A 20,625-nucleotide genomic window follows, 5' to 3' on the forward strand; every position below is an offset into this window, starting at 1 on the left:
ATTCTTTTCCATCATTTTTCACAAATAGCTATCCCTGTTCAACATTTTAAGCCGCAAACTATAATATTGCTCGTCTAGATAGTTAAACACTTGACTCAAGATAACAGAACATGAATATATAAACAACTCCTACTTAACAAAGAAAATTTGCATTACCTTTTTACGAACAGACATCTTGTCGTAAAAATATGTGCAACTGTTCACCCAAATATATTACCCATCTCGTCTCTCGATTATTTCTCTTTTCGTTTTTGTTCCAATTCTTCGGCAGAGAAGATCTATATGAAGCTTTCATTATCTGAAAAAATCCAAATAATATAAGGGTTTAATCTGGATTGAATTTTGTGCTACTGCTACTACAAAGGGATTTACAGTAAAATGATTGAAAATAATAACAAAAAGAAAATGGGGTATGCAAATGAAGGTGGGCTGGGCACCAGAAGATTAAAGGAGATATAAGAACAGTCCTAATGAAGAAACTTGGGAGATACACAATGGTGATTGCCAAGTATTTTAATTGGAGAGATTGTTATCATAAACCCACCTCAATCTGGACTGGTATCAAAACTGGTCTAGAAAGAGGTAGAAGGGAGATCACAGTAGTGGAAATTTGGAGGAGTAACTGGCAGCATTCACTCAAGGAGCTACTCAACTTAAGCAGAGAAGAATTCAAGGGATGCAGAGCCAAAGTATGTGACTTGCTGGTAGAAGATGAAGGGATCAGATACATTTGGAACCAATATATACACCCTAGGCGTGCGCTTTAGCATGGAAGATCATTGAGAGAGGCATTCCTACCGATGTCGGGCTCTGAAGATGGGGGTTCCATTAGCATCCCGTTGCGGAGACAATGTAAGAAGAGGCGGAAACAGATAGACATCTAAGCTAGTGTGGGAGTGGGTTTCTTCAGTTTTTGGGAATTCAAAGACTTTTCCGAAAATTTCTACAAACCGGAGCATAAGGTTGCAACATCTTTGGGCGGCATCAATTGATTCGGCATGGTTAACATCCGGAAACAAAGGAATATCGTTAACTTTGATGGTAAGGTAGCCAGCTTTACGGGGAGTGTAAGTTGTACATCGAGAACTCAAGTGAAGAGGACAGAGATCTTACTAAAGCTCATAACTCGACACATTGCAGGAAAACAACTCTTTTAGGTTCGGATTGTCATGCCTAGACCAAGAGAATCTCCAAAACTAAACATTGTAGTTGGATTTTTCCATAAAATAATATTATAAAGCTAAATACCGATGGTTAAGCTGCGGGGAACCTCGGAACTTCCGGTATTGCTATTCCTATAGAGGCAATCTTGGTGAGTTCGAAATAACCATCGAAAAATTTAGGTAATGGTAAAACGTTAGACCAGAAGCTGTAGCTATTGTTGAAGGCATTGAGAAAGCAATTCTTCTAGTTTGGAGGCATATATGGGTAGAGACCGATTTGAAGTTCTTTGCAGGTAGCTTTTGGAAGTGGAAATATCCCTTTGGAGTTACAGCCGGATGGTCAAAGTGTAAGCTTGCTCAAGACATCTGCGAAGACACGAAGATTCTGACTACTTGGAGAGGCCAACTTCATATCTGATGCCTAAGCAAAAGCTGGTGTAACCTAACTTGATATTGAATCAGTAATCTTTGTAGGTAGACCCCCTTGGATTTAGAAGTGGGAGGACCCTTTTGAAATTTTTGCTAGATGTAAATGAACGTAAATTAGCTCATTCTTATAAATGAGTCAAGATCTCGAGTGAATCCGGGCACCCTATTGCCTTCACTATATATACAACCTTGTACCTTTTTTTTTTTTTTTTTTTTTTTTGTTATACTTCAAGCTTACCTAGCTAAACACAACGCTCTATTTGCATTGTGATTAAGCCTTCTAATACAACCCATTGGTTTATGCCAACTTAGCAAAAAAAAAATTGGTTTATGCCAAGACAGAGATGATGTCATCTATGTAAGAAAGACAAACCTGCAGTTTAGTTAAGGATCTTATACGGAAATATTAGAATAGACTGCTCTAAGATAAAATGAATTCAGGTCCTATGTAACAGGATTTATTGATGAAGTGTCGCAATATTTTCGTTAATAAAGTGTCACATTATTAGAAATCGTATAAAAGATATTTCTCCATCATGCAACACCATATAAGCAACTAAGGATATCAACATCTTTGATGATCGCCAAAGAACATACATTGGCATACAACATACAAAGAACATACATCAGCGTCACCATCCAAATGCCTCATCCTTGCAAAGTAGGTTTATAGCTTAGACAGAAACATGGTAAACCGATAAGTAGGATGGGTATTCATAGTTACACATTGAGGAACTTACCTGATCTATGATGAATAGATCTTGATCTAACCTCCCTATGATAAAGCCAAGATTAAACTGCCCAATGACCTGTGAAAGAAACAAAAGAGGTATCCATGTCGTCAGTGATATCGGCTGACTGAAGATCAAATGTACTCAAGTAAAAATGCTAGTTGATAAAACAAAACAGAAGCTATTAGATGACATGTAAACGAAGTGGCCAACAACCTTCATTCTACCAAAATCTTGTTTGTTGAAGAGCCTTTCCAACTCAGTGGTTGCTGCTGCTAGAGCCTTTGCTTTTCGTTCCTCATTATCTGGTTGAGAAAGCTCTAATGTTGCAGCTGTAAAACACGATACTATCCAGGTGAAAGCAAAGAAGCTGACATCAGGCAAGAGAATAGCAATATATAAACAACTTACATCATTAGTTGCAGCTTAAAATATAAACCACCACAAATTTAAGTTCATTACCTCAAAACCACCACAAATTCAAGGTCAATTTGAAAAAAGATGGTAAATCCAAGATTCATGACTTATTAATAGAATATTATTAAAGCAAGTTACCTTTAGATGGCCATAATTCAAAAAGTGGAGAATCCCACCTATTTCACCTATCTGGAATTTCAAATCTCCTCACCAAGTCTTCAAATCTGTTGAATCAAATGCAACCACACATCATTTTCCATACTATTTATATAGGAAAAATAGTCGGTTTACAATATGGAATGTCTCGGCTTAGAACTCTAACATTTACAATGAAAACATAGTGTTTATAGAGCAACATGAACTCACATCTTATCATTATATGTTGACTTCCCATTTTCTCGACTCGATGATTGATTCGAAAAGCTTCTGGTTTAAATTGAGTCTGGTGAAGTTTGAAGAGGTTAGATAAGAGGAAGAGAGAGGTTGGGAGGGCGAACAACGGTTGACTTTTTGCATCTTTTTTTTTGTGTATGAGAGAGACTTGAAACTTCAATAATGTTGGCAAGAGAGAGGGTTTGAAGAGATGATTTTTTTTTTCTAGAGTTGGGGTGTTTCGTAGAATTGAAAAGAGAGTATGGAAAAAAGGGTTTTGTTTTTTAGAAATCGGCAAAAAAGAAGGTAGATTTGCTTTTTTTTATGCCGAATTATTGTAAAATCTGATGTGTCGATCTCAGACAAAAAAGGGGGGCTTACCTGTACCTCTTGGTCACACAACTTTGTTGTTGCCGACTGATGAAAATAAGGGGAGACAATAGGAAGTAGAACCTATTTCTCTTTTTTAAACCTCTTTCTCTTCTTTTTCTCTCCTTGGAATGCCCCATTTCTTCAAGCAATTTCTTCTCATGAACTCCAGTGGGATTATCTAATTTCGCATATCTTGAACAATTTCTTAGTTTAATGAGACTCTGTTGATGTTTTTATGGAGAAGATGATTTCTCTTCTGTTATTATGAGGGTTTGAAGAGATGACTTTTTCTTTGTAGAATTGGAGGTGTTTTGTAGAGTATGGAAAGAGGTTTTTAGCTATTTTGAACAACGAATAATTGAAATTGGCAAAACAAGGGCGTAGAATTACTTTTTTTCTGCAAAATCTGATGTGTCAGTCTCAGAGAAAAAAGGGGGGTTGACGTGGGTGCCTATCAATCTCAACATGTTAAGTATCTATTGCTTATAGCCTTACAGACATGGGCTTAGGAATTTTGAGCTTCTTTGTCATATAGTCTTACAGAATAATATCTAGCACAACACAATGCATAAGGAATGAAAACGCCCAATCAAATAAATGCTTTTTAAATTCTGATTGCACAAACACACAACTCCAACTACTATAGTAAGAATTTCTCACAAATAACAATGAACATTATTACAGAAACAAAAATAAAACAAAATTAGAAATAAAAGGAAGTACCTTTTTATCAAGAAAAGCTCCCAAAGCTTGACAAAGACCAAAAGTAGTAGTAGACTTCCCTTCTCCAAGTGGGGTTGGAGTAATCCCACCAACAACCACATAATACCCATCTCCAGACCCTTTCAACTCATCAATCACAGATAACAACACCTGCACATGCACCAAAAACTTCAAAAATGAAAAACCAACCCATCTAATGAAAAACAAAACAAAACAAAATGGGGTGTGTTCTTGATATAAAGTTAAATACCTTAGCCTTATATTTACCATATAGATCATAGTGTTGAGAGTTCAGATTAAGTTCATTGGCAATTTCAGAGATGTGAAAAGGTGCAACTGAGTTGGCAATATCTATATATACAACTTCCAATTTTCTAAGTGTTTTTTACGAACTCATAATGATTGTGGATATCCATTGTTTTCTAAAGTGCCTATCAACAAAATTGGGATCGTCAAGAACACCATTGTAGAGGATTGATATTCTCTATCCAACACGCGCTTAACATGGTGGAAATAACACATCGATCTATGGATCCAGGTCGCATCCGTGAGCTAGTAGAACGCTACAGACAGATCGCAATATCATGCGAACTACTCCAGGAAGTAACACAGACCCCCTATCCATAAGCAATCATGACTAAAGATGTACTTGGACATACCCTGACCGTCAGCCACTGGCCATGGCCGCAAGCTACTTGTACAGACTGCCACTCCACATCATTACAGCAGACCTATAAGAACAGCTCCCACGTGCAATCTTAATCTCAACCCCTCGTTTAGGACATCCTTTACACGTGGAGAGCAAGGATACACTCTTAATCTCTATAAATACTTCTCCTATGAACTACGCCAGACCTGATTCTACTCTGGAGGACAAAACCCAGAGTAAGATACGTAGGCAGTTCGCTCTCAAGTTGAACTCGGTCATATCCAAAAACCTATTTCAGTCCCCCTTTCGAGACTGTTTGTAAGGGAAAACTAAATCACACCTTTACATTGGCGCCGTCTGTGGTCTCGATTACTTGAGTAACCACACTATTTCAACCTAAACCTTTAGCCAAAACTCTCAAGCCCACGAAGCATGGCAAGCCTCGAAGCTCAACTCCACCTTCTAGCAGGCCAACTTGGGACAGTGAATGAGCAGATCGCTGAGCTCAGGCAAGAAAACATCACACTCCGAGCACAAGTAGACACACAGAACCCACTGGGAGTCACCGCAGACGACGACGTCATCAACGTCAGTCAACAGATCACCGAGTTGAACCAAAGGCTCGACAAAAATGCGGTTAAGAAAGATTCCACCCAGATAGTGCAAAAGATGTTAAAAACTTACCGCGCATCTCCATTTGCTGCTGAAGTACTTCACAAAGTTTCTCCTCGAGACTTTGTCCAACCACAGTTCCCGATGTACGATGGTCGCACATGCCCAGGCCAGCATATAGCACGATATGCTCAAAGTCTTGCACTCTACAGCGCACCAGAGTTCGACCATCTCCGTTGCAGACTGTTTCCGGCGAGCCTAAAAGATGGCCCACTCGATTGGTTCTTCTCCCTCGAGGCTGACTCCATAACAAACTTCGAACAACTCACCGACCTGTTCGCAAGCCAGTATGTACACAACAGACGCAAAAAGGGTGATCTCAATTCACTCTTCCAGCTCGCTCTTGGCAAGGAGGAAACCTACAGCTCCTTCCTAAGCCGGTTCAAAACAGAACTCTTAGACATGGAGAGCGGCCTCAAAGAATCATTCGCCGCAGTGGCTTTCACAACCGCCTGCCGCACCCGCAACACCGACCTCACTCACCGATCGCTTCCCGAAAGACCGACCAAAACGGCGAAGCCGTATGCGCCGAGTAGATAAATACACATCAAACTGCAGGAGGACCGCAAAAGCGTAACCGTGAAGAAGAAGAAACAGAAGAAGGAGAGGTTTACGAGGTAGCATCATCCTCCAGGAAACGACCCCGACAACAAGGGCAACCCCCGCACTCCAAACCAAGAAATGATCGAGAATTATTTGGCTCACGGATCTCCTAGTTACATACTAGAGAAGATCAAACGAGCTGCCTTTTACCGACCAGAGATTAGGCAGCCGGCAGATCGCCCCGACCAGCCCTACTGCGCGTTCCATCGCGCCAATTGCCATGAGACCGACGTATGCTGGGGGCTCAAGCATTACTTGCAAGACCTGGTCGAAGCTGGGCACATCAAGCAAGACACCAATATACCGACGCTTACTGCGCCACACAAACTCATGGCCCGCAGAATCCGGGCGTGTCCCCACCCGACGGTTTATCCAAGTCGCGAAGCCGCCCCTACAGCAGAGGACGTTCCAGAGAACGCGTCCATCAAGATCGCCGTCAGACATCAAGAGGTCGCGAGAATGACAGAACCATCCACATGATCACACTCCAGGATGATTCCGTCTCCAGTTCACGGGAAAAAAGAAGACGCGTGGGCGCCCTCCATGAAGTGTACAACTTTTCTTCACAAGCTGCACCCACGCCACGCAGTTCAGGGCGTAGAACAGGAGATATCACCTTCTCCGAGGCCGACCTCAACAAGGTTTGCCTCCCGCACAACGACGCACTCGTGGTCCACGTCAAAATCAGCGACTGGACCGTCAAGCGAGTGTTGATCGATCCCGGCAGCTCTTGTGATATTTTGTTCTACCACACGATCCAAGAGATGAACCTGCCAAAATCGGTCTTCATAGACCCCTCGCACCCCTCTTCGGATTCAATGGCTCCAGGGCCGATCCAATAAGAGACATCATACTCCCCGTCTCAGTGGGCTCCAGAGAAGACAAGGTCAGCTTCAACACGTGTTTCAGCGTTCTAGATACCAAGTCGTCCTACAACGCCATCCTAGGACAACGGTGGATACATCAGATGCAGGCCGTACCATCCACGTTGCACCAAGTCATCCGTTTTCCTGGCCCAAGGGGAATGATGGAACTTCGAAGCAAGCAGCTCAAGGCCCATCATTGCAACCAGATCATAGCAGCAAACAAGACCGCTGAAGCTCCCATCACCGTCAGCAACGAGCCCACCAGCTATACAATGGCCAAAGACTTAGTGGCTGAAGTGAGAGCCAGCGCACCAAACCAGAACGCTGGGGGCTCCAACAAGAACTTCCGTTCACCAGCCCCGATCTCGACCACTACCAAAGCAGTAGACGTACCCGCAGTGCAAGCCTATGAGGTCGCCCCAGTGGCGAACGTCACATGCAAACAAAGTCTCGAATTCGCACCACCAGCTCCCATACAACCATCGGAGTCGCAGCGAACTACCCCAGTTCCTGTTGTCACAGCAACAGCAGTCACTTCTGACCCTGTTGTCGTAACCACAGAAGACGTTCCAGTTCCTACGGCCACTCCAACCACCTATCAGACCAGCCTAGCATTGGCAAATAGCAATCCTCCAGCGAGCACTCAGAACGCGCAGAACCAAACACCGACTCCAGAGAAGCAGCAAGTGAATCTGGGAACTGAAGACGACCCTAAACTCGTCTACGTCGGGGCTGACCTCGACCCCACACTTAAAGCTCATCTTGTAAATTTTCTATCCATGAATAAAGATGTGTTCGCTTGGTCGTATATCGACGTGCCTGGAATAAACCTAACGTGGCATGCCACCGGTTACACGTCAATCCTGGTGCCAAACCAGTTCGACAGCGACCTAGGAGACTGTCGCTACGCTTTCAAAAAGCAATCAACAATGAGGTAGATAAACTCAAACAAGTAGGCTTCATCCGGAAGGTCGATTACCCAGAGTGGATCGCAAACATAGTAGCAGTCCCGAAAAAGAATGGTACAGTCCGCTTGTGCGTCGACTTCACCAACGTCAACCAAGAAACTCCAAAAGACAGCTTCCCACTACCCAGAATCGACCAGCTAGTCGACCAGACTTGTGGGCATGAGCTACTCTCATTCATGGATGTATACAGTGGGTACAACCAAATACCACTCGCTGAAGAAGATCAGGAGAAAACCTCATTCATCACTGAGCAAGGAATTTATTGTTATAATGTCCTCCCATTCGGATTGAAAAATGCAGGGGCGACATATCAACGACTGGTAACTGACATGTTCCAGGACATGTTAGGAGACACCATGGAAGTCTACATCGACGATATGGTTGTCAAAAGCAAGAAAGCAGGCGACCACCTCACTTACCTCGAGCAAGCGTTCTCCAGACTACGACGAACCGGAATGAAGCTGAACCCAGAGAAGTGTCTTTTCGGAGCGTCATCCGGAAAATTCCTCGGCTATCAGGTCTCGCAGCGAGGTATCGAAGCAAATCCAGACCAAATTCGGGCGTTCCTCGACATGCCGGACCCGCAAACAAAGAAACAGATACAAAAATTGTCAGGTATGGTCGTGGCACTCAACCGATTCATATCGAGAGCATCAGACAAATGCCGACCGTTCTTACAGATACTAAAGAAAGGCGAGCAGTTTTCATGGAACGATCAATGCCACCAAGCATTCTCCACTCTTAAGGAATACTTGACAACACCCCCTGTCTTAGCTAAGCCGACAGACGGTGACACTTTGGGCCTTTATCTAGCAATATCGGATTTCGCCATCAGTTCGGTCCTGTTCAAAGAGGAACACAACTCAGAAAAGCCGATCTACTTCACAAGTAAAACACTCACTCCAGCAGAGAGGAATTACTCCCACATAGAGAGAGCAATCCTTGCTTTGTTATAATTTCGCATCTAAAAATTCGACCTTACTTTCAAGCTCACCCAATCAAAGTACTCAGCGATCTCCCGTTGAAGAAGATCCTTCACAAAGAAAATAAGACCACTCGGATGGCAATATGGGCAGAAGAACTGGGAGAACACCACATGGACTTCGTCCCCCGTACGTCGCAGAAAGGTCAGGTCGTCGCAGATTTCCTAGCAGATTTTCCAGTCGACCCTAACCGGGAATCGAAACGTAAGTCGCACCCACCAAAGTTTAACATAAAACAAACCGTCCCTCTACGTCGATGGTTCCAACAACCCAGGCGGCAGTGGTATCGGAATCGTTTTAGTTTCCCCCGAGGGAACTATGGTCGAGAAAGCAGTCCGCATCGACTTCGCAACTTCTAATAACGAAGCGGAGTACGAAGCACTAATAATGGGAATGCGGGCGGCAATCGAGCTCGATGTCAAGGAAATCCAAATCTTTAGTGACTCGCAACTGGTCGTTCGCCAGGTCGCAAAAAAGTACACTACCAGTGAAGGTAACCTTTCCAAGTACCTTCAAGTTGTTAATGATTTGCTTCCTTCCTTTAGCAGAACTACTATACACCATTTTTTGCGTGACGAGAACCGTCACGCAGATAGCTTAGCATACTTAGCCACTCAGACACCGAATTGTGCCCCTAGACAACTGACCATAGAAGTGGTCGATCGACCAGCGTACCAAGCGAACCATGTCCTGGCAATCAGCGACTTGTGCCCACTCTCTGAAGATCAGATGAGTCAAACTTGGATGCAGCCTATTATACAGTACATCCAACACGGCATACTTCCAGATGAGCAATCCAAAGCTAGAAAAGTCCCTCACCAGGCACGCAGCTATTGTTTGTTAAATGACAGGTTATTCCGCAAGTCCGCAGGAGGACCTCATCTAAGGTGTATTAGCCCAGAGCAAGGTCAGTTAATTTTCGCCGAGATCCATGAAGGGGAGTGCGGCAATCATGCCGGAGGTCGCTCCTTGGCCCACAAAGCGATCTCCCAAGGATACTTCTGGCCTCGTATGCAGATCGATGCCAAGTCGTATGTCCTCAAGTGTGTCAAATGTCAAATATTTGGTCACAACATCATCCAACCAGCCCGCGAATTGATCAACATCGCGAGCCCTTGGCCGTTCCACATGTGGGGTATGGACATTATGGGACCATTCATCCCTCAGAAAAGTACCGGCTTCCGCTTCGTCCTCGCTGCCACAGATTATTTCACTAAGTGGGTCGAAGCAATTCCGTTGGCCCACGTCAAAGAATCACATGTCAGGAATTTCATATGGACTCACATCATCACCCGGTTTGGCCTACCACACACACTGGTGATGGACAACGGCTCCCAGTTCAAAGGCAAAACAATCAGAGAATTTCTGGCCAAGTGGAAGATCATTCATGCCTTTTCTACACCCCAGTACGCCCAAAGCAATGGACAAGCAGAGGCCAGCAACAAAGCCATTCTAGAGAATCTGAAGAAAAAGATTGAAAAGAACAAGAGCCAATGGCCAAATCAGCTCGAGAACATACTATGGGCTCATCGCACTACAGCTCGCTCCAGCACCGGCGAATCACCATTTTTCCTATGCTATGGTACAGAAGCCGTCATCCCTACCGAGCTGACAATCACGACCACCCGATCCGAGCTTGTCGAGTCAGGCTTGAATGACTCAGTCTTAGCTCGAGAAGTCGACCTCCTTGAGGAACGACGCGATCTAGCAGCCATCCGAGTAGCATCCTACCAACAATTCCTAAAGCGGTCCTACAACAAACGAGTACATCCTCGATCTTTCCAACTCAGCGATCTCGTGTTGAAGAAAACTCAAGATGACTCTAAACTAGCACCAACATGGGAAGGCCCTTACATAGTAGAACGTGTCGTTGGCAATGGAGCGTATTGGATTAAAACCCAGGAAGGGAAGTCGCTGCCACGACCTTGGAACACATACTTACTAAAACTGTTTTACCAGTAGCGACATTATCTATTGTAATTCATGTCTACATGTATTACACGATCAAGTGTGAGTTACTAAAGACTATCATCGTAAACTGCGGTTTTTGTGTATTCAAATCTCCAAGCTAAGCCAATCGCACCCCAACGCCCTCAGGGGCTACGTCGACGCCTCATGCGGCTAATAACGCGGAGAGCACAACGCCTCGAGGGCTACATAACGCCTCATGCGCGGCGAGAGTAACGCTCAGAGCCCAACGCCCGTGGGGGCTATAACGCGCTCTCATGAAAGCGTAACGCCTCAGAGCCCAACACCTCGGAGGGCTATAAACGCCTCGAGCCCAACGCCTCGGGGGGCTATAACGCCTCGCGGCGAAAGCGTAACGCCTCAGAGCCCAACGCCTCAGAGGCTACACGCCTCATGCGAAAGCGTAACGCTCTCAGAGCCCAACGCCTCGGGGGGCTATAAACGCCTCGCGTCGCGGCGTAACGCTCTCAGAGCCCAACGCCTCGGGGAGCCAATGACTTTGGAGGAGGCATATGAAGATGTTGATTCAATGTTGGTTGATCGAGGGTATATTTGGTTATGCGGGTTGCTCTGTGGTTATTGAGGAATTTCTGGAAGGAGAAGACGCTTCGTTCTTTGCCTTGGTGGATGGTAAGAATGCCATACCTCTTGAATCAGCTCAGGACCATAAATGCGTTGGGGATGGTGATACAGGACCCAATACGGGTGGAATGGGTGCATACTCGCCAGCACTAATATTAACAGAAGAGCTGAAGTCTTTGGTTATGAGTGTTATAATCCTACCAACAGTGAAAGGAATGTCTGCTGAAGGCTGCAAGTTTGTTGGGGTCTTGTATGTAGGGCTCATGATTGAGAAAACAGGAGCACCTAAACTAATCGAAAGTACAATGTGTGTTTTGGAGATCCGAGTGCCGGGGTTAGTCATAACCCTAAGTTAACTTATCTCATCCAGGTTATTGTCAAGGTTCTTGAAAAAGTACTAATGTTAGAGTTGATGCCACCATACATGCAAGGTAATGAACCTGCTCTTATATGGGCTTGGTCTAGGAATTTCCCTGGGTCAAAAGGCAACTCATTCATATTCAAAATCCATCATAAGTATGAATCGGCTTGCGGCATGATAGGATGCTCACAACCCTTTCTTTGTGCAAAGAAGTTATAACAAATTATATGGTCGATTAGTTGCTCTAACTTCTAACTGTGATGGCACTGTTCCCATCAAAGAAAGAGCCTTACATGTGATTGTCGTTATGGTAGACTCCTCGCATATGCCAAGGTGACACATCATGAAGTCGTGCTGGGAATTGTACTTCCGGATGTTTTTCTCATCGCCAAGCAGTCACCAAACTTAAAAAGAAAAAAATTATACATATTACAGTGTCTATTGACCACAATTTCTTGCCAAGCCAAACACAATCACAGCCTCAAATGAAAATGATCATATTTCATATTCTGAGTTTTCATTATATAAATGTATCTACCGTTCCCTGATTCTTTCTGCATGGACTGTTCAAACAGGTTCTGATGGTCCGGTTGGAATCTGATTTAGCACAAATACTACTTGCGCAGTGGGTCTTCCTCATATGGGCGGGGTATTGAGTAGGAGAGTTGTTAAGGACATGACTTACTCTCAAGGCACTAATAATATAAAAGGAATTATTACTCTAGCGGAAGTAGCTGGTGTATAGGAGCGAATGAGAAATTGTTTCTAGGTCATTCTAAGTAGATAAAACTTTAAATTTGAAAACAGTTAAGTTGCTAAGTTGCAACTGTTGGAGAATACCGAGTACAATAGGTTGGTCCTTAACACACGCACGCTAGCAAACCCACTATTTTAGTAAATGGAATACTGATTTTAGTAAGTTTTACTTAAAAAAAAAAAAATTGCACTTTTTGTCATTGCATTTGAACTTATGAGAATTTGATTGTCACATTCAGATAATTTTTTACTATTTCTACTTTTCATGTTTTTAACCAATGTTGTTTCTCATTGAAATTAGTTGCCTGTTGTTGATACTTGATTTTATATTGCAAGGGTTTGCTATGTATCAAAAAATTTCCTTATTGTTCGTTTGTTATGGTTTGTATTGAGGAATTATTTTGATGGTATATACTCTTGGATCTTTTAGTATGTTGTCTCTAATGCTATCATGATTTGTCGTATCTATCTGAAAAACTCAATTGCAATTTGCTTTTCTCAATATTTGGATTTGAGTACTAATTTAAATGAGCGTTATTGGAGTCATCTGCTAAGAGTAAATTAACGAGGTTCAAAATTCCAAATGAACCCAATTCCAAATTAGTAAGTTCTGTGACTTCCGTCTGTCTACTATTATAAGAGTCATCTGCTAATGTACTTTTACAGCTGACTGAGATATTTGCGCATTTTGCTAAAGGTAGTTAGTCTGCGTCACCCAAGAAAACTAGGGGAAGCTTTTGGTCTTGCTTTTTCCTTTAGATAATAGATGTTAGGTTTTTGTGGATGATTAAAGAGACTTAAATTTAGCTCATATTGCAATCATTTGTATATATATGTATGTGCTTAAGAAACTTAATAAATGAATGACATAAAATCTACTATTAAAATTAGGATTTAAAAGAGGTTATGGGTTTTGTTTGCTCAGGGCCTTAGGGTTTTAATGTATTTAGTATCTATTCGAACTCAAGGAAAAATTAGTTAACAAACGTATCTTATATATGTATTATGTAAGGTTGTAAGCTAAAGAGCATCTATTTGGGTTATGTTTGCCCTCCACTTTGTTCGTCTTTGTTAAATGGTTAACTGAATTTCTCTCTCTGTTGAATAGTTAACTGAATGTATAAATGATTTTCTCACTATGTTCACAGTGAGGACATCAATAGGTAGTGGCACCATCAACCCTTTTCAATCATTCAGGTACTTTTGGTTTTGAAAATGGTGGATTTAGTAAGGCTTCAACTTCGGATGATGAGCCTGTGATTATACACAAGTAAAGAAAAGTAAGGTCCTCTACTCAAAATAGTGAAATTTTGTAGTTAAAGGCGTGATCCTGTATTGTGTTTTAAAATGTGATCACATAAATTTCAGTTGGATTTTAAAATGTTCTTATTAATGGTAGATTTGTTGTCTTTTAATTAAGTTTATGAAATTGTTTGATAATCAGGTGATAATAGGAGTGGGTATTAACGTAGCATAGTTGTGGAAAACTCTCTGGCAAAATTTAGTGAACATGGATGACGAAACCACTTTCTCAAGCATATATCGATGCGTCTCAAGCATTTCTAAACACATGTATTACTAAAAAAAATCGAAAAAAATTAGTTAATGGAAAATTTGTTTTCCTCAAGAGATCATGTGTTATTGTTTTCCATATATTGCACATTATGTAATATTTTATATTGTTTATTAAATTGTGTTATATTTTGTAATGAGAAACTTTTATTTAATTGATCATTCATAATCTTAGCATGACATTATATGGACTAAAGATATACTCTTTTACTATTCTGTGTAAATAATTACCATTTTGTTATATAATTACATTGATCTTTTTACTTATTATCGCCTAGCACAAAACCAATAAAACATGCAGTTCTTTGTTGTTGCCATACTTTTAAGACCAATTGACCAAAAATCATATGTGATAACTGATAACTTAGTCTTTTAATGTTTAAATTAAATAATCTTTTAATAAAAACAGTCCTCTTCCACTATAAATGTAGTAGCCCCGCTAAAAGCTGGGAAAAATGGCTAGTATCATAAATAGCTCGAGATATCTTGGCGATAAGTTCATATGTTGCAGTGAATAAGGGAAAAGGAAGGAGAAGAGTGGTGGGAATGGACACGCCGGATAGAATTGGGCACCACTATAACCGGAGGACTATATAAAGTGATGATCGAGAAAAAAAACAGATTCGATTCATTAGAGAAATATTTGTAAAAAAGAGAGAGAGAGAGAGAGAGAGAGAGAGAGAGAGAGAGAGAGAGAGAGAGAGCTTGTATCCGCCATTGTTAATCAATACAAAAGCTTAGCTGAGCTTAGCTTTATATCATTTCAATCTTGAATATTTATTCAAACATTAGTTCAATTTTAGTGATCTTAGAGAGTTTTCCCAAAACACTACATTGGCACCGTCTGTGATTCAAAGACAAAAAAAGATTTTTATTTTCTTCTTTCTTTGAAGATCGAATCCAAGGGTAGAAGTTTTGAGATACCGAATAAGTGAGTGTGTTCAAGAAGATTATGTTAAGATCAGTGAAGTTGTGTAAGGAGATATTCATTTTCTTGTCAAGATGCCTCCATAGTGTACTACAGTAAGTAAAATGATGATGGTTAATGAAGGGAGTACTTCTTAAGTAGCATCCAAGAGTGAGGAAAGAAGAACAAGGCGATCGGAAAGTATGGTGGAAGAAGTAGATGCGATACATGAAGAAGAGGTATCTTTAAAAGTATTGTTGAGAAGGTTGGAAGATTTGGAAAAGAAGAATAAAGTTTTAATGGCTGAAAACAAAGCTGTGAGAGAAGATAATGAGAAGCGTGCAGTAGATGCCATGTACGAGAAAGATGTCTAGGAGTCGAGTTCAGGCACTCCAATGGTGAGGAAGAGTCAAATCAAGAAAGTGAGAAAAACCCACCTCGAAGAGGTGCAATCAGTAGCGAAATCGACACCAAAGGTGGTGCAAGAAGAAGAGGTAAAAACACCAATTACGAAGGAAATGGTACAGGAGATGATGTAGAGGCAATTTGGGGACAAGCTCCTGGAAAAGGTATCAGCCTCGATTCGTAAATTGGCAGATGGTGTAATTAGAAACCCGTTGAAAAAGGAAGTAGAGAGGGTGTCATTACCTCCGAAATTCAAGAATCCAAAGTTTACCCAGTATGATGGGATCGCTGATCCCATGGACCATCTTTTTAGCTATCGACATCAGTTCTCAATATACCATAGAATGAAGTATTGGGATTATGTACTATGTCGATCATTATCTTCGAGCCTTAAAGGCAAAGCATTGAAGTGGTTATGCACAATATCTGAGGGGACCATTTTATGTTTTCGAGAAATCGAAGAAAGATTCCTCACCAATTATGGTCATCAGAGGGTGAAGCCGAAACAAGTGTTGGTTTTATTCCAATTGAAACAAGGGAAAAAGGAGTCTTTGAAGGATTTCTTGGCGAGGTTCAAGGCCGAAACTCAATCGGTCGAGAGGCTCAATGATTCTGAAATGACATCCGTCATGGCTTTCCAAATAGGTGTGATACCTGGATCATATATGCACAAATATCTCTTGCGAAAAGAAGTGAAAAGTCTACAAGAGTTGTAAGATAAAACTGACAGAGATATTAGAGTGGAAGAAGGGATAAATGCAGCCACTGTGCAATCTGTGTTGTAAGTGTCAGAGACAGGAAAGAGAGACAAAGATAATGGAGATCGACATGAGAGTCGAGATCCCTCGAGGTCAGATACCAAAAGACCTTAGGAGCATTATACAAATCGGGATAATTAACCACAATAAAGAAGGAAATATGAGAGGACACTGAAAGAAGAGCTAGATCCCAGTAATTTTATCGCCATCAATTCCACACCGAAAGATATATTAAGGAGGATAGCAAAAGAAGTTTTCGTGACCTGGCCAAAATACACTCTCAGGGAGATGAAGGGCAGGCCTTACTGTCAATTCCACAAGATTGAGAACCATGAGACAAACAGGTGCTTGCAGTTATTAAAAGAAATTGATAGGCTAATGAAGGATGGGAACTTGCGAGAGTTTAGGGCTAATGTCAAACCTGCAGAAACAACAACAATACGCGATAAGAAAGATTTTAACAGTAAAAGAAGTGCTTGAGGTCAATGTCGAGCCTGTTCTAGTAAGTCAGAGTCCGGTATCGGCTAGCATCCCAGGAGCAATTATGTTCGTACTGATGACATGTGTCTAAGGTTATGTTGCCGCGATGATAACGCATTATTAATCACTTTGTGTATCTCTAGATATGATGTGCAAAAGATACCGTGGATTGTGGTAATTATGTGAATATTTTATTTTGGAAAGCATTCATAGGCATGGGTCTCAATGAGACTCATCTAAAGCCACCACAATTCAGGTTTGTTCGGGTTTAATGGAAGCTCTACCAAGTCCGGTGGGGAAAATAAAATTGCCAGTTCGAGCGAGACCTCAGACAGTGATGACGAAGTTTATGGTCATAAAGCATCACTCCGATCACAATGCAATACTTGGCAGAAAGTGGATACACTATATGCGTGATGTTCCAAGTACATTCTACTAGGTACTCAAATTTCCCACAGTGTATGGTTTGCACGAAATTAGGGGGGATCAGTTGGAATCAGAAAAGTGTAATTTCGTCACTGTAAAAGGGATGATGAAAGGAAAAAGTCAAGACACTGGGGGAGTCTTGGAAAGCTCTAACGAGCAGTTATAGCAAGCTTTACCTACCGACTCCGATATGCAGATACATGAGCAGGTAAAGTTCACACAAGAGACGGTGGAAAAAATTAATATTGGTACAGGAGAAAGTGAGCGTCATACGTTCATTGGTACAGAAATGACTACCAATATAAGAAATGAGTTGATAGTCTGTTTGAAAGAGAATAATTATATTTTTGCATGGTCAATGTCAGACCTCATCGGTATCGACCCAGCTATATGTTCACACAAGCTGAATATGGAAGAAAATGCAACTCTGGTCCATCAAAAACATCGAAAGGTTAGACCAATGTACAAAGAAGCGGTGCAAGCTGAGATACAAAAGATGTTAAATAATGGCATAATTAGAGAAGTGGAGCATTCTCAATGGGTGGCAAACATAGTAATAATGCCCAAGAAGGATGGTAGATTTCGAATTTGCGACGACTTTACCGATGTAAATAAGAAGTGTCCTAGATGCCATAGATAGATGAGTTGGTTGATCAAAGCGGTTGGTTTTGAATTAATCAGTTTTTGCGATGGATATTCGGGATATTTTTAGATTTTAATGGTTATTATAGACCAACTAAAAACGGTGTTCATCGTTAATGGAGGTATATACTGTTTCATCCGAATTCCATTTGGATTGAAAAATATTGGAGTCACTTATCAATGGTTAGTACAAAAAATGTTTAAGAAGTTCATCAAACGAATTGTCGAGGTCTATATCGACAATATGGTCATAAAGTCCATGAAAGCTGAAGATCTTGTGAAGGACCTCGACACTGTATTCCGAATATTGCGAGAGTTAAACATGTAGTTTAACCCAGAAAAATGTACTTTCGGGGTCATCTCTAGCAAATTTTTGGGGTACATTGTTACAAAGCGAGGCATCGATGCTAATCCTGATCAGATACGAGCACTTCAGCAAATGCCATCACCAACAACTAGAAAGCAGATACAAAGGTTGACTGGAAGAATAGCTACGCTCAACAGATTCATCTCCAGAACCTCTGATTGATGTAAGCCGCTTTTTAAGTTGCTTAAAAAGAATACTAAATTTTGTTGGAATGAAGAATGTGAAGAAGCATTTTTGGAATTAAAGAAATATCTTCAAGAAATACCGACACTTACCAAGCCAGATGAGGGAGAAAGTTTGCTTCTCTATTTGGCCGTGTTAGAATTTGCTATAAGTTCAGTGTTGGTAAAAGTTGAAAAGGGTGTTGAAAGACAAGTGTATTTTCAAAGCAAAACAATGCTCAAGGCAGAGACACGGTATTCAAACCGAGAAATATGCTTTTATTTGTTATTCTCATCTCAGAGGCTGAAGCTGTATTTTCAATCACACTCTATGTCTGTGATGACGAATCTCCCATTAAAGTAGACTCTGGCAAAAACAGCTAAATCAGGAAGGATGTCTAAATGGTCAAGATTAATAAACGAATTTGGCGCCGAAAGTATCAAAACCCGAAAGTATCGGAGAAAAGTCATGTACTAGCCCGATTTCTTGGCTGATTTTCCGTGTGAGGATGCTAGTTGGGGCATGGAAGAGGAGGAGTTCTCAACGTTGCAAGAGCCTAAGGATATTATTGATACAAATGATCCATGGGCTAGAACAAATGATTGGAGATTATTTGTAGATGGATCATCTGGGAGTAAGGGATGTGACATCGGGGTTGTATTGGTTAAACCTAAAAATCAAAGGCTCGAAACAGCAGTAACATTAGGGTTCCATGCATCGAATAACGAGGCTGAGTACGAAACTTTAATCGCCGGACTCGAGATGGCCAAATCTCTTAAGGTGAAAGAATTATCAATATTTAGTGATTCAATGCTCATTGTCAGCCAGATTAATAAAGGATATTCAGCAAAATGTGATAACATAGTGGATTACTTGAGTTTTATAAAAACTAAGTTGAGGGACTTTAGTAAAATAAGGCTTCAACACCTCAATAGAAATGAAAACAGGTATGTAGACGCCCTAGTTTATGTGGCAGCGATGCTAGAAAACACGGAGGGCCGCACTTTGCACATCAGTGTCCAAGAGAGGCCAAGCATCGATGTCGAAGAACCAGAGGTTATGGAAATCGATACACTGGGGGCGTCATAGATAGAAGCATATATATCATACTTATTTGAGGGTAAAGTACATGAATAGAAAAATGAAGCCAGAAGAATCAAGTCTGGGTCGCAAAGATATGTATTGATTGATAATGAGCTGTATCGAAAGAATCATGGAGGTCCGCATCTGAAATGTATATCACATGAGGATGCACAGTTAATCATTGCAGAACTTCATGAAGGAGAATGTGGAAACCATTAAGCTGGAAGATCATTGGCAAATAAAATAACGAGGCAAAGATATTTTTGGCCTCAGATGCGAAGAGATTGTCTTCGTTATGCAAAAAAGTGTATGCAATGCCAAATACATGGAAATGCTATACACATTAATTCCAGCTGAGGAGTTGCACTGTGTATCGAACCCATGGTTTTTTACGCTATGGGGCATGGATATTGTTGGTCTTCTAGCACCTGGAAGAGGTAAAAGACGATTCATGCTCGCGGTCACAGATTATTTCACCAAGTAGGTAGAGGTCATAGCCTTACAGCACATAAAGGAGAAAGATGTGATAAACTTTCCTTTCGAAAGAGTAATATGTCGATATGAATTGCCATATGCCATTATATCAGATAACGGGCCATAGTTTGAAGGAGGAAAAGTTAAAGCTTTCTTGTCATACAAGGTGAAGCATTTTACATTTGCGCCATATTATAGTCAGGGTATCGGGCAAGCAGAAGCAACAAATAAAACCATTATAGATAATATCAAGAAGAAACTGGAAGACAAGAAAGGTCTTTGGGTGGATGAATTAAACAACGTTCTATAGACTTATAGAACGACACCTCGAACTACCACGGGTGAATCTCCTTTTACATTAGCTTATGGCACGGAGCAAGTAACCCCATCATAAATGGTGGTATCGACATCTAGAACCAAAGTCCTAATGAATGACCAAAATAATGAAGTAATGGCAGCATATAGCGTAAGTCCTCAATCTCGAGGAAACAAGGTATCAAACAAGATTAAGGCTCGACACATACTATAGCCTTGACGACTCTAACTTTCTCTTCATATATATACGGTAGAGGACACCACATTTCCAAGAAAGACTAGGCTATCCGTGAGAAAACTACACTTCTTGAGGTTTACATACAACATATTCTCACGTAATACATTGAGAACTTCCCACAAATGATACAAGTGGCCCTCTTCGTTATGGCTGTAAATGAGGATATTATCAAAGTACACAA

At 41.3% G+C, this 20,625-nt stretch overlaps 2 long non-coding RNA genes across 3 annotated transcripts in view; both read right to left on the reverse strand.

Moving 5' to 3' along the window:
- The window catches only part of LOC147495195 (uncharacterized), a 47,225-nt gene that overhangs the window by 15,023 nt on the left and 11,577 nt on the right, over nt 1–20,625 (reverse strand). The window lies entirely within an intron of this gene.
- LOC147495197 (uncharacterized) lies at nt 239–3,481 on the reverse strand. 2 transcript variants are annotated; one of them, XR_015198945.1, is made up of 5 exons: nt 3,107–3,481; nt 2,879–2,964; nt 2,540–2,670; nt 2,333–2,401; nt 239–298 (listed from the first exon to the last, which is right to left on the reverse strand). It is a non-coding gene; the product is annotated as an uncharacterized LOC147495197 (long non-coding RNA). The 2 variants fall into 2 exon arrangements; XR_015198946.1 differs by lacking the exon at nt 239–298 and adding an exon at nt 2,210–2,245.

Source organism: Coptis chinensis, chromosome 6 (genome assembly GCF_015680905.1).
Source record: "Coptis chinensis isolate HL-2020 chromosome 6, ASM1568090v1, whole genome shotgun sequence".
Classification (NCBI taxonomy): Eukaryota; Viridiplantae; Streptophyta; class Magnoliopsida; order Ranunculales; family Ranunculaceae; genus Coptis; species Coptis chinensis.